The sequence below is a fragment of the Mobula birostris genome, chromosome 7 (assembly GCF_030028105.1).
Source record: "Mobula birostris isolate sMobBir1 chromosome 7, sMobBir1.hap1, whole genome shotgun sequence".
Classification (NCBI taxonomy): Eukaryota; Metazoa; Chordata; class Chondrichthyes; order Myliobatiformes; family Myliobatidae; genus Mobula; species Mobula birostris.
In genome coordinates this window covers 46,106,793-46,121,913 of record NC_092376.1, presented here as the reverse complement: position 1 = coordinate 46,121,913, position 15,121 = coordinate 46,106,793, and positions in this window count along the sequence as shown.

The window sequence follows — 15,121 nt, the reverse complement described above, 5'->3', positions numbered from 1 at the left end:
GTTATTTGAGATACAGCTCACTATGGTGATATTATCTGTAAACCTGTAGAGGGAGCTAGAGCAGAATTGGTCATGCAGTCATGAGTGTACAGGGAGTAGAGTAGGGGGCCGAGGACACAACCTTGTGGGGCACTAGTGTTGAGAGTAATCATGGCTGAGATGTTGCTGCCTATTCTTACTGATTGGAGTCTGTTGGTTAGGAAATCAACCATTCAGTTGCAGTGAGAGTCATTGAGTTCCAGGTTTAGGAGTCTGGAGAAGAGTTTGCTTGGAGCTATTGTATTGAAATTGGAATTGTAGTCAATAAACAATAGTCTAAACAGAGGCGACTCTTCTGTCCAGATGTTCCAGAGATGAGTGTAGGACCAGGGTGCTGGTGTCGGCTATATACTTCTTCTGGTGGCAGGCAAATTGTAGTGGGTTGAGGTTGACTGGGAGGTTGGAGATAATGTGTCCCATGACCAGCCTCTCGAAACACTTCATGATGTTGATATCAGAGCTACTGAGCGGTAATCATTAAATCACGTTACTTTGTTTTTCTTGGGTTCTGAGATGATAGTGGTCTTCTTGAAAAAGTTGGTGCTACATTTTGTAACTCCAAAACATAAAACTAATTGAAAGAAAGATATGGAAGCTGGGGATAACTCATGTAAGTTTAATTTTACTTTAGTGAGGCGTGAAAATATAACATGGTGGCGTAATGATGTGTGCTATTCAACGTACTTCTTAAATATAACCTGCAATGAATTATGTAAACAAACAAAGAATGTTTAATCAGGCAATATATTTACAACATTACTCAAATATTACTGGGATATTAAATACACTACAGTTGGGAATCTCAGATCGAAGCAGGAGGAAGTTAAAAAGGCTCTGCAAACATCCCCTCCGGCTGATCTGTGCAGGATCTAAGAACACAGCCAGGGAAACCATCCGAGTCAGATGCTTTCTGTAGGCTTACTCGTGGAAGACTGGTCTTACATCCACAGTGGTGACCGTTGGTGGAGAGTGTATTGTAGGCTGTCGAAATGAGTAGTGACATTCCAATCCCCTTTTGTTCAAACCATACATAGAATGCATTAAGCTCATCAGGAAGGGCTGCATTGCTGTTGACAATGCTGTCTGCCTTTGTCTTGCAGTCTTTCATAACATGTGAACCTTGTCACAGCTGAGAGCTGGCCTGGACTGGTATTATCTTGTGGCATCCCTGATATCATTATAGAGGTCATATCTTGGTTTCTTGTAAATTTCAGGGTCGCCTGACTTCAACGCCACTTTCATAGGTTTCAATAGGGATTGGATCTTCTGGTTCATCCATGGTTTCTGGTTTGGGAACATTCTCATTGCCCTTTTTGGTACATACTTGCTGCTAAACTCCTCATTGTATTTATGATTTGTGAAGTCACAACGCATACATAACTGAACAAAGCCCTTAAGCTATATCGCATGGCTTCATATATTTCCTTGAGTATGGAAGTTAAAACGTGACCAATCTGAGGAGTTTGAGTGATGAAAGGAATTGTTTGACCAGATGGAAAGAAGAGCTATGATTTTCAGAGATAATCTGTAGGAGCACTTCTTCATGCAAGCAGTGATAGGAAATTCATAACTCTGCCCTTCAAAAGTTGAAGCCAGGTCAACTGAAAATTTTAATATTTCATGTACATTTTTAATCATGCATTGACATTAAAAATGAAAGAGCCAAGGCAAATAGTGGAGTTCTGCCTTAATCTAACCAACAGGTAAAAAAGACTGTAGCTATTAACCTGATTTTCTTCCTAATTTCTTTAAGTCAATTGAGGTTCAATGAGGGATTACAGAAAATCTATTGGAATCACTACCTTTTCATTCTCTCCTGCTGAAAATACTGCTGCTATTGTTAATGCTTTGTTATTTTGTTCATGGGGCATTTCCCTTTTAAGAATTCTTTGAATAGATTGGAGCGTGTATAGTGGTTGGTTAACACAGGACAATGAAGAAGCAGCCCTGTCTCCATTCTACTGACTGTGTTTCATTACTAAATTGTCCGAGTTTGCAATGAATTACACAGAAAGGATGGTGGAAGCAGATTTAGTAATAAATATTAAAAGGAAATAGGATCTTTTTGAAAATTGTGATGAACAATTAGGAGGAAGAATTTGGGAATGGCACTGACTGGATTTCAGTGCACTTTAACCAGTGTAACGGACTAGATGGACTCTTGCTGTGCTACATGGTTAAATATTTTTATGCCTGCTTTTGAAGATGCAGATTTCATATTATGAGACTGTATATGTACTTGTTGATTTCAGTCAAGGCCAGGAGAATAAAGGTTTTCTGTTAACTCTGAGAGTTATATGCTTATTAATTTTAACCCATTTCTCAATAATCATGGATGATATGTCCTTCCTAAACAGAATTTTGCTTCTCTGATAATCCAAGAGGTCATAATGTCTACACATGGGCGAAGTACTGAAACGTATGCTCTTCTTCATTTCAAATCTGAGCTTCACTGATAGGACAAAGAACTTTGAACTGCATAGAACCATTGCCTATCAAATCTTTGATTTTGAAATGGGGAGTGACTTACTTTTCAATGCTACTAGTGTTCCCTTAGAGAGTGTAAATCATCAAATGTTAGAAGCTCATTTAGAAAGGCACATTAAAGGCCTGGTTTCATTTAGTGTTCATCTTACTTACCTAAGGAAGTAAGGGTCTCCCTACTTGAGGAAGGATATACTGGCTTTGAGGCAATGCAGAGGAGGTTCACCAGATTGATTCCAGAAATGAGGGGGTTAGACTATGAGGAGAGATTGAGTTGCCTCAGACTGTACTCGCTAGAAAAGAATAGATGAGATAGAGGCAGGAAAGTTGTTTCCTCTGGTAGGTGAGACTAGAACTAGGGGACATAGCCTCAAGATTTGGGGGAGTAGATTTAGGATGGAGATGAGGAGGAACTGCTTTTCCTAGAGAGAGGTGACTCTGTGGAAATCTCTGCCCAATGAAGCAGTGGAGACTATTTCAGTAAATATATTTAAGACAAGATTAGATAGATTTATGCATAGTAGGGGAATTAAGGGTTATGGGGAAAAGGCAGGTAGGTGGAGATGAGTCCATGGCCAGATCAGCCATGATCTTCTTGAATGGTGGAGCAGGCCCGATGTGCCAGATGCCTACTCCTGCTCTTATTTCTTATGTTCTTATCATCTACCTGTGTAGGTTAATAGGCGTTGTTACTTTCTGGAAGAGATGAATTGGTGTGATTCACCTCTATCAGTCCATCACGAATGATCCCACTGGGGAGACTGATACCATGCTGCACTTAGAGACCTTAAGAAGATCAATTCATAATGTTCTTTGCTGCCATCAGGACTATAGTGTTATTTTTCTGAAGAACATTAATAGTGTATTCAGGAGCACAGAGGGTCTATGGTTTAGCAAGGTGATCCATTAAATGAGTTAGATGCTTAATGAACTATTTGTGTCAGATGATGCAGATGTAGTGCAGCCGTGCTGAGAGGTAGATGGGACATGATTGCTAATACAATTGGACTCCTGTTTGGTGACCCAGTGTAATTCAGTCATACATCTGGAGTCCACAGTGTCCTAGTAAATGTGCATATAACTAGCTAGTTATTGTAATGTTTCATCCTTCCCATCTTATCTTGTCTCATTCTGTGCCAAGGTACATGAATTAGCACAATTTCCCAGGAGGAATGATGCTACTATTTGTAATCCTGCCTTTAGTTGGAACTGTTGTTTTCCTCACAACCTGCATGCACTAATTTCATTAAATGTACAATCCAAATGCCAACAATGCTGACGTCTGGATTTTAAAAACTTTAAAAATAATTTTCAGCTTTTGTTTTAATTCCTCTCAAGGACAAGATGAGTTTTGTAGTCCAGGGTGAGAAGTTGCTGAGCAAGGTGTTTCCTTCCTCCTGTTCATCTCAATCCTCTGATTATGTTTTATATCGACATTGTGATACTCTTTTGCCTCTCCTGCAAAATCCTTCTGAATTCTGCTATCAGAAGGTTAATCCCTATCCTTTCTCTCCTTTCCTCTTTATAGGCATGGCCAAAGTATAAGCTAAGGATTGAGAATCAATGCTTGTCCAGTCCATACTCAAGTCGGCAGTCACTGTCCAATACTGAACAATCCAGCCAGAGGTGGGTGTGCAGTTAGCAGAAGAAGGATTTGTTAAGACTGAAGAAATACTGGGAGTTCTATCTGCCAAGAATTTGTTCTGGATGCAAGCCTGTCCTTGAAAATTTTGGGATCGAGGGAGCGTAGTTTAAAGGTGAAGAGTAAGTGGGTTTCTGGGAGGGAGAAAAATTTGATCTGGAGGCTGGCTGCAATCTGGAATGCACTGCCTGAGAAGGTGATGAAGGCAGGTATTCTCACATTTGAAACTTAGCACTTGAACCACTAAGACACAGAAAACTGTGGACTAAGTGCTGGTAAATGGGACTGGAGTGGATGAGTGATTAATAATTGACATGAACTTGATTGAATGGAGAGCCTATTTCTGTGCAATACTGTGACGATAAATTGAATAACCAGTGAATATAAGACCATAAGATATAGGAACAGAATTAGGCCATTTGGCCCATCGAGTCTGTTCTGCCATTCAATCATGGCTGATCCTTTTTTTCCCTCCTCAGCCTTCTTTCCATAACCTTTGATGCTGCGTCCAGTCAAGAACCTATCAAGCTCTGCCTTAAATATACCTAATGACCTGGCTTCCACAGCTGCCTATGGTAAAGAACTCCACAAATTCATCACCCGCTGGCTAAAGAAATTTCTCCGCATCTCTGTTTTGAATTGACGCCCCTCTACCCTGAGGTCGTGCTGTCTTGTCCTAGACTCTCCCACCATGGGAAACATTCTTTCCACATCTACTCTGTCTAGGCCTTTCAACATTCGAAAGGTTTCAATGAGATCCCCCTTCATCCTTTTAAATTTCAGCAAGTACAAGCCCAGAGCTATCAAACGTTCCTTGTATGATAACCCTTTCATTTCCAGAATCCCAGAATATGGGTGTAATCAATCATTACTCATAGATGCTGTTCCAAAATACCTAGTATTACTGAAAGCAACACACACAAAATGCTGGAGGAACTCAGCAGGTCAGGGCAGCATCAATGGAAATAAACAGTCGACGTTTCGGGCCGAAACCCTCCTTCAGGACTGAGAAGGAAGAGGAAGATGCCAAAATAAAAAGGTGGGGGGAGGGGGAGGGGAACAAAGCTAGCTGGATGGTCATAGGAGAAGCCAGGTGTGTGGGAAAGGTCAAGGGTTAGAGAAGAATGCATCTGATAGGAGAGGAGAGCAGACCATAGGAGAAAGGGAAGAAGAAGGGGGTCCAGGGGGAAGTGATAGACAGGTGAGAAGAGGTGGGGAATAGAGGAAAGGGGAGTGGGAAATGTTTTTACCAGAAGGAGAAATCAATATTCATGTCATCAAGTTGGACGCTACCCAGACGGTATATAAGGTTTTGCTTCTCCACCCTGAGGATAACCTCATCTTGGCACAAGAGGAGGCCATGGGTTGACATGTCAGAATGAGAATGGGGATCTGAATTAAAACGTTTGGCCACTGGAAATTCCACTGGAGGTTGATGGAGCAGAGGTGTTTGATAAACCAATCCTCCAATTTACGACCAGTAAATGAAAGCCAGTTGGCGTCAGGAAGAGGAGGACTATGGCTACAGCTTGGACTATAATGCTTTCAAAAAAGAGATGGATACATCTCTTAAAGATAGCGGAATCAAAGGTTATGGGGATAAGGCAGGAACGGGGTACTGATTGTGGATGATCAGTCATGATCACAGTGAATGGCGGTGCTGGCTCGAAGGGCCGAATGGCCTACTCCTGCACCTATTGTCTATTGTCTATAACTCATTCTAGCTTTGAAAATAGTGGTAGAGCATGCAAGGACAGTGGGCCATGCTGCACTGGAGGTCTTCTGCGCCAGACCTACTTGACTGCATTTGGTCCCTATCCCTCTACAGTAGGCCCTCCATTAAGCGGAGCTTAGTAGCTATGCCACATGTGAAGGTCAGGAGCTGGACTTAGCTGTCAGAGGCTATTTGAGACGCGCACCATTGGGAGCTTACCCTAGCTATGACAACCTTAAAGAACCCATATCCCTTTAAAAAATTCCTATCAATATGTCTGTCAAAATGTCTTTAAAATATTGTAATTTTACCTACATCTATTACTTTGTCTGGCAGCTCATCCCATGTACAGTACTCAGCACTCTATCTGAAAAAGTTGCCCCTTTTAAATCTTTTTTTCTATCATTTCAAACCTATGTCCTCTAGCATTTTATTCTTCTACCCTCCTGTATGCTATGTGGAGGTGTACTGCAAATTGTGAGACGCCTTTTAAATCTCCAGGACTGCCTAATAAGTGGAGAGGTGGATTTCAGTGTGACTTAATTTCATGACCATGAGAGGTAATCTCTGCTGAAGATGAATAGATGTCTCCGCAGATGCATTTTTGGAAAATATAGTCTCCAGATCAAAGGCTTTCTCCCTCTCCTCCTCCACTTGGCCCTCTCTTCCTTTTCCCCGTGAGACCTAGAGCTGTGACCAACGAGTCTTCATATCTGAAAGGAAACGGAGCAGGCTTGATTGAAGCCCCACTTTTTGCTATGTGAGCCCTTTAAGGTTTCTCAAGCTCTGCGGCCATCAATAAAGTCTTGCAAATATGCCCAACGTTGTCTTTCCAATCACCATGAGCAATCCCGCAGGGAAGCTTCAAGTAACGCCTGTGTAGTGATGTATTGTTCCTGCACCTAAATGCCAAGGTCCCAATATCTGGTTTTTGTAATTTAGACTGCATCCATCAACTAGGCTACGATATTGATGATTCACATAATAACCTGCCAACTTTGCATCTGCTTGGCTGCATGGCTAAAACATATACTACTGCCCTAACAAGTTATCCAAAGGGTTTGGTCATGATTAATACAGGAAACTGGAAACAAATCATAAACACAAGAGATTCTGCAGATGCTGGGAAACCAGAGCAACGTAACGAAAATGCTGGAGGAACTCACCAGCTCGGGGAGCATCTATGTAGCACCTAATAGTCAACGTTTTGGGCTGAGACTCTTCATTAGGGCTGGAAAGGAAGGGGGAAGAAACCAGGATAAGAAGGTGGGGGGAAAAGAAGGTGTAAAAACTGGCAGGTGTAAAAACCAGGTGAGCAGAAAGTGGGTGGGTGAGATGGGGGGGGCGGGGAATGATGAAGTGAGAAGCTGAAAAGTGATAGGTGAACTTTAAGTTCAAGTTCAAGTGTAATTATCATTCAGACATCCATGAATATCGCCAAATGAATCGACGTTTCTCGGGGCCAAGGAGTGAAACACTTTACCAACAGCACACTGCACGAATAGCACATATGAATTCAGAAAAAAACATGCTGACACAAGATATAGCCAAAGTCCCTGAGTGGCATGGCTCTAGATTGTCCTGATCCAGGTTGTTCTTCCACCAAGTGAACCTGGAGGGTTGCACCGACAAGAGGGGACAGCCCTCAGCCCGGTATAGGTTCCAGTGCACTCTACTCCCTGGGTGAATGCAAAAGGCAACATTGTGCCCTAGGCCTCGGGCCTAGTCTGCTACAATGGAGACATCACAGCGACCCCCTCCCCACCCCGCCGTCAGTCTTGCTAATGAACCAGCGAACTGGAATTGCAGCAAAGGGGCGAAGAAAGAATAATCTGATAGAGGAGAATGGATCTTGGGAGAAAGTGGAGGAAGCAAATGACCAATGTCTCCATTGAAACAATAGATGCTGCATTGGCCATCTCTGTGGCCTGGAAGTTTCTGAAAGCGTGCAAGCTATAATGCAATGCTGAGGTTGGTAATGAGATTTCAGCAATATAAACAAGGTAGTTTTTCTACAACCAAATTCTTAGTTGTGAATGAGTACATAAAGAGAAGTAGGTCAGTTAAATTGCAGAGTTGGTAGAAGGCTAGGCTGGTGCAGAAAAAGAACAGTCTTCCATTCATGAAATAATATTTAGTAAAGAAAAGTTTCAATCTCTGTTTCAGGTTTTAGCATATTCTATTTTTTTTAACGAAACATAACTGGCTCAGTAAATCAAGTTAAAAAGGATTATACAGCTGGAAAACGAAAGGTTGTATTTGCAGAATCCCATAAACATTTCAGTGGAAAAGTACAGTAAAACAGATGTTATGTAAAGGATGAAAATGTAACAGGAGGTCAGCTACAGTACTGCAGTCTGAAATGAAAAGCATGCTAAACTATCTTTACTGTGCAGAGCATTGGTGGGACCTTCTCTAGTATAGAGCATATAATTTTGATTTTTTGTGGAAGGGTGTGTAATTATATTGAAGGCAATTCAAAGGCAGTGCATTAGATTGATTTCTGGGATGAAGGTGTTGTTTTATGAAGAACGTATAGGGGATAAGAGGTGAATTTATTAAAATATACAAGATTGTGAGGGGGCATGACTATATAGCTGGTGAGTGAAGGTCTACTCTCCTTGGAAAATATAGAACTAGAATATTTGTTTTAAAATGGGGATGAGAGATTTCTTCCTTAAGATAGTTTAGAATCGTTCAATGATTCAATGGTTCCATTTAATATCAGAGAATGTATACAGTATGCAACCTGAAATTCTTACTCTTTGCAGACATCCACAAAACAGAAAAAAACCCAAAGAATGAATGACAGAAAAATGTAGAAGCCCAAAGCGCCCCCACTGATGCACAAGCAGCAGTAAAGCATCAGACCAGCCCTTCCCCACTTATTCCAGCAGAAAGCATCAGCACCCTCACCACCCACCATGCAAAAAATAGCAAAGCCCCAATGAGACCATGATCTGGTCCATGATCAAACACCACTGTTCATCCCAGTGACTGAACCATTGAACAGATTTAAGGTTGATTGAACAGATGTTGATCGATAAACTCTTAAGTCTAATGAGAGTCGAGGGTTGTGGAGAACAGGCAGGAAACAAGCTGAGGTTATGATTGGGTCAGCAGTGCACCTATTGAGTAGTGAATGAAGCTTGGGGATGGGGAGGGGGAATGGTTGGGGTTGCATGAACTACTCCTGTTCTCTTTTCACATATTCTTATAATGAATGGCAGAAAATCATTTGACAGCCTCCCCTATAAGATCCGTTGCAATGGAGATAAGAACTCTAGTTGAATATGCGGTACTGAAACTTTTTGGCAATGAGGCCATCACAGAACAAGCCTAGCTAGAGGTCAACTGCCCAGCACTGATCTGGGAGTAAAACATGAGACATCCTTTCTTTGCTGGTAACCTTAACCTACTAAACTACAAACAAAACACTTTAGCTTTGCTCAATTCACAAAATAGTCCATTAATGAATTTCCTGATCATAGAAGCTTAAGTAATTTTAGTAATTGAGAACTAATGTCAAGCACAAATCATCACTATTTTAGTGCTAAGACAAATTTTTCTTTTTTACCAAAAGACTTGCCCCTTTGAAAAGAGCAACTAAGCACAGACACCTGTACAGCATTATTCTGGATAGTGTGATGTTTTTGAAGTTAAGTACTTCAGTATCACCTGTCAATTCTAAACAAGGTTCCTAATGGATCTGAATTTCACTTGTGTTAATCAGATGCTAGTAACTACGAAACCAGTGCAAAACCACTCTACAAAATGACAAAGATAGCCACAATTTATTTTTCTTTTGAGATGCAGCACAGTAACAGGTTCTTACAGCTCAACGAGCCCAATTACACCCAAGTGGAGAATTATTGCAAATATAGACTGTGGAGAGCAGTGAAATGATCTTTGTAGCTTTCTAGTAGAGTTTTAAAACCTCTGCTGTTTTAATAGAGGTGCTTTTTGAATTAAAAGATCAAACTGGGGCCCTGAATGACCTGAAAGGTTGAAGCAAAATGCCTACTGGTGCTTTTTGGTGAAGAACAGCATTCATCTTGAAGGCCTGGCCAAGCCTTACCTCCAAAATCACTCAGTCACAGCTTTCTGGTAACTATCCCATTGTCTTTTCAGGTCATGCTTTTTGCACGTTGGCTGTCACGTTTCAGTCTATTACAAGAGAACACTTTGTAAAAGGTGGAATTACAGATTGTTTGTAATCAGAGATGGGAATAATGTGGATTCCGATTAATTGGGCTATTGTCTAATTGGGGCAGCCATTTAGTATTTGGGACAACTCATAAAGAACAAAAAACAGCCGGGAGTCCCTTTGTTTACGCGGGTCACTATGCCACTTAATTGAGGCAGGAGACTGATTCCAAACAGTTTCTAACTATTGTCAGTTCCATGTACTTGTGTGGCCGTTTGACACTACCCCGTGCTTAGAGTGACCAGTTTTAAATAACATCAGTTGTGTGTATTTGTGTTCAAAAAGCAGTAATTTTTGTCACTGGTGGCTGGCAAGAAATAAACAGTAAGGCAATTCAATACTATTTTGCCCACTGCGGTTTTAAGGTTTCAGGCTTGGAAATGCCAGAAAAGGCTGGGAGCGAAAATAAAATGATTTAACTTCTGCAGCAAGTTAAGAACGATGAAGGTATCAACAATCACTTTGTATGTTACAATGAAAATGAAGATTTGGAGGATGCAATCATCAAGAGCATTATTTGAAGGTAGTCCATTTACTGCACTAGTTGTCTGCACTCACATTTTTCATTTACATTGAATTAAAAGAACATGGCAGACAAATTCCTCTGTCAATATCTATTAGGAATTAATACACAGTTTGTAGAGATATTGGTAGTGTTCTAATTTGTTCTATATTTCATTTAAATACGTACATCGTTACTCAGTTAAATGGTAGTTTGTTTTCTTTTACACCTTTTAACTATTTCCACGAAATTTCAGCTAAGCGCAGCAGCCACTTATTTGGACAAAATTATATTGGTCCCAATGAACTGGAATCCACTGTGTTTCATTAAGAACTTGTTTTAACATATTTTGTGACCCTGTGCAACGAAGTTCTTTCTGTAACTGTTATCATTCTGTGATCTCTGTAAACTATAATGAATATTGTGCATTCTCTCTTTGTCTACCTTGATCTTTTGGGACAGGAAGGAATCATGCACTACACCTTCAGCATAAAATCATGCTTGTTTCTCCTCTCCAGTTTACATTCAGCTCCTTAAGTCTTCCATTAAAATAATGATCCCATTTTAATATAACCCCTCCTTTCCAGTTTAAGATGTCACTGGTGAAGCACAGCGATGATTTGCTGGTAGCAAACAAATCAAACATTTCTGTATTAATCCACTTTTTCTTGGATATGATCACTGCAATCAATAACCTGCAATTTCACTTTCAGAGTCGAGCTGTAGAACCACCTGTACAACTTGGTATTTTTGTGGTGTGAACTGAAGTTTTGAAGGTGCAGGACTGTTGCGGCATGGCGTATACAAGCCAAAATGAGGCAGTGGGGCCTGGGCACGAGAGCGGAGAAGGAGCCAGTTTCTGGCCATTTCTGGAGAAGATTTGATGTGGCAGAATTGAGGCCAGCGGAGATGATGCAGAGTTGAGGTGGTGGAGCCCAGGCCCAGACCTGAGAGAAAGGAAAGGCTTGGTATTTTGATCTGTTTAAGCGTTGGGCCCAATTGGAAAGGTTGGGTACAGGCCGAATCGTGGCGATGGGCTCTGGGCCTGAGAGCGTATTGAAATGTCAGGGCCCGGGTCTGAGAGTGAAAAATGACTCGAGGTTTGGATGATCTAAGCACCGGGCCAGATTAAAAAGGTCAGGGTGTCAGGGCTGGAATCGAGGAGTGTACCAGTTCAACTCACTGCTCTGCAAGGTTTACTATTCTCTGTGTTGAATTGAGGCTGTGGACTACAACTAATGGGCTGCTGAATCAGCTGCAGTGACAACTGGCTTCATGGCTGTGGACTCACTTCCATGAACTTCAGTTCTGAATGTTATTTGCCTACTTTTATTGTCTGCACAACTTGCTTTTTCTCTGCACATCGAGTATTTGATGGTCTTTTTTTAATGGGCTCTATGGGCTCTTTGTTTTGTACCTGTCTGCAAGGAGACAAATCTCAAGGTTGTATAATATACACATACTTTGGTAATAAATGTACTTTAACTTTGAACTTTGAGCTTTAATTTATTTGTTCACTATTGAATGTTCATTGTGCTAACTTTTGCTATAAGAATATTTAACTTCATAGCTTTCAGCTTAGAAACATAGAAACATAGAAATCTACAGCACATTACAGTCCCTTCGGCCCACAATGTTGTGCCGACCATGCAACCTACTCTAGAAGCTGCCCAGAATTTCCCTACCACATAGCCCTCTATTCTTCTAAGCTCCATGCACCTATCCAAAAGTCGCTTAAAATACCCTGTTGTATTTGCCTCTATCACAGTCGCTGACAGTGCATTCCACGCACCCACCACTCTCTGTGTAAAAAAACTTACCTCTGGCATCCCATTGTACCTACTTCCAAGCACCTTAAAACTATGCCCCTTTGTGTTAGCCATTTCAGCACTGGAGAAAAGCTTCTGGCTAACCCCATGATCAACGCCTCTCATCATCTTATACACCACTATCAGGTCACCTCTCATCCTCTATTGCTCCAAGGAGAAAAGGCCACGTTCACTCAACCTATTCTCATAAGACAAGCTCTCCAATCCAGACAACATCCTTGTAAATCTCCTCAGCACTCTCTCTATAGTATCTACATTCTTCCTGTAATGAGGTGACCAGAACTGAACACAGTACCTCACGTGGGGTCTGACCAAGGTCTTATATAGCTGTAACATTACCTCACAGCTCTTGAACGCAATCCCGTGGTTGATGAATGCCAACTTCACAACACTGTCATCCTGCGCAGCAGCTTTGAGTGTCCTGTGGACATGGAGCCCAAGATCTCACAATGAACATTAATAGCATCTTACCATTAATATTATATTCTGTTTTCAAATTTAACCTACTGAAGTGAACCTCTTCATGCTCATCTGGGTTGAACTCCATCTGCCACTTCTCAGCCCAGTTCTGCATCATATCAATGTCCCATTGTAACTTTTGAAAGTCCTTCAGACTATCCAAAACACCCCCAACTTTTGTATCATCAGCAATCTTACTAACCCACCCTTCTACTTCCTCATCCAGGTCATTTATAAAAATCACAAAGAGGAGGGGTCCAGGACAGGTCCCTATGGAATACAACTGGTCACTGTTCTCCATGCAGAATATGAACAATCACCCTTTACCTTCTGTGGGCAAGCCAATTCTGGATCCACAAAGCAAGGTTTCCCTGGATCCCATGCCTTTTTACTTTCTGAATGAGCCTCACATGGGGAACATTATCAAATACCTTACTGAAATCCATATATACTACATCTACTGCTCTATCTTCATCAATGTGTTTTGTTACATCCTCAAAGAATTCAGTCAGGCTTGTAAGACATGACCTGCCCTTGACAAAGCCATGATGACAATCCCTGATCAGATTTTCTCTCTCCAAATGATGATAAGTCCTGCCTCTCAGGGATCTTCTCCAACAACTTGTCCACCACTGAAGTAAGACTCACTGGTCTATAATTTCCTGGGTTAGCTCTACTTCCATTCTTGAACAGGGGAACAACATTTGCAACCTTTTGATCCTCTGGTTCTTCTCCCGTCCCTATTGATGATGCAGAGGTCATCGCCAGAGGCTCAGCAATCTCCTGCTTTGCTTCCCACAGTAGTATGGGGAATATCTCATCCGATCCTGGTGACCTATCTAACTTAATGCTTTCCAAAAGCTCCAGCATACCCCCTTTCTTAATGTCTATACACTCAAGCGTTTCAGTCCGCTGTAAGTCATCCCCACAATTGCCAAGGTCCTTCCCCTGGTGAATACTGAAGAATACATATCTTTCCACTCTTACTCCTGATTGGTGCTTTTCTCACACGGCTCATCCTCTAACAGTACCTAATTTCTTGAACCTTTTGTAAGCTTTTCTTTTCTTCTTAACTAGATTTTCTACATCCTTTGTACACCATGGTTCTCTTACCCTACCATTCTTTCTCTGCTCAATAGAACATACCTACGCAGAACACCATGCCAATGTTCCATGAACATGTGCCACATTTCTGCCATGCATTTCCCTGAGAACATCTGCTCCCAATTTATGCTCCCAAGTTCCTGCTTAACATACTCTCCAAGTGGTCTTTAGCATACAGTTAGCTTTGGCTGCTTTTTTAATGTCAAAGATGCCTACATAGAACAATACATTCTGTAGCTTCCTCTATCTTTCTAAGAATCAACTGCCAGTTCAATAGATGTCAGTAAGGCACAGAACTATTCAACATATTAAAATTGACTAGGTGCAAAACAAACTGCTAATCCTTTGGTGTCATTTTCAACTATTTTATCCACTCTGTTTTTTTAAGTACTATATACTTACCTGGGATCTTAGTATTTGTATGGTTTTCTTATGATGGCATCAGGCTCACAGTCCACTAAGTCCTAAGCTCAAAGTGAAGTTTTAAACTCTATCTGATATAGCTATCTACAAGTACCTTCTCTATAGGGAGGTTTATACCATATCAACCTACTCTTCAAAGACTACCTTACTTCCCTGTCTAGTCTCTGTAGCTAATACCCACTATTTAATTGGTGAGTACACCCTCCCTATCAAGGGGAAGACACTCCCAGTTTAAACACAATTTAAAAACATGAGAAAATCTGCAGATGCTGGATATCCAAACAAAGAATGCTGGAGGAACTCAGCAGGCCAGACAGATTCTATGGAAAAGAGTACAGTTGACCTTTCGTGCTGAGACCCTTCGGTAGTTTATTTTATGTTTAATGATACATACTTGAATTTAGACAAGTAGATCTTAATATACATTTTAAACTCAGGGAGAATTTCTGATTGAAAAGAATTCCAAATTACAAAAGATTTATAAACTACAAAAGGACTTCCAAAGACAGATCTAATTCTTACAAACTAAAAGAACATGCCAATGAAGTGGAGGTAAACAAGTTGTCCGCCGCAAAATCAGAAGGTTGAGGAATGAATTCTAGTTCTTCTATCTGTCACCACATCGTTCTCCTTGTCATTACTAACCGTCTCCTGTGCTTTCTATATTTATACTGTTTTTGCTACTAGTTGACATTATCTACATTTTCATATACATTTG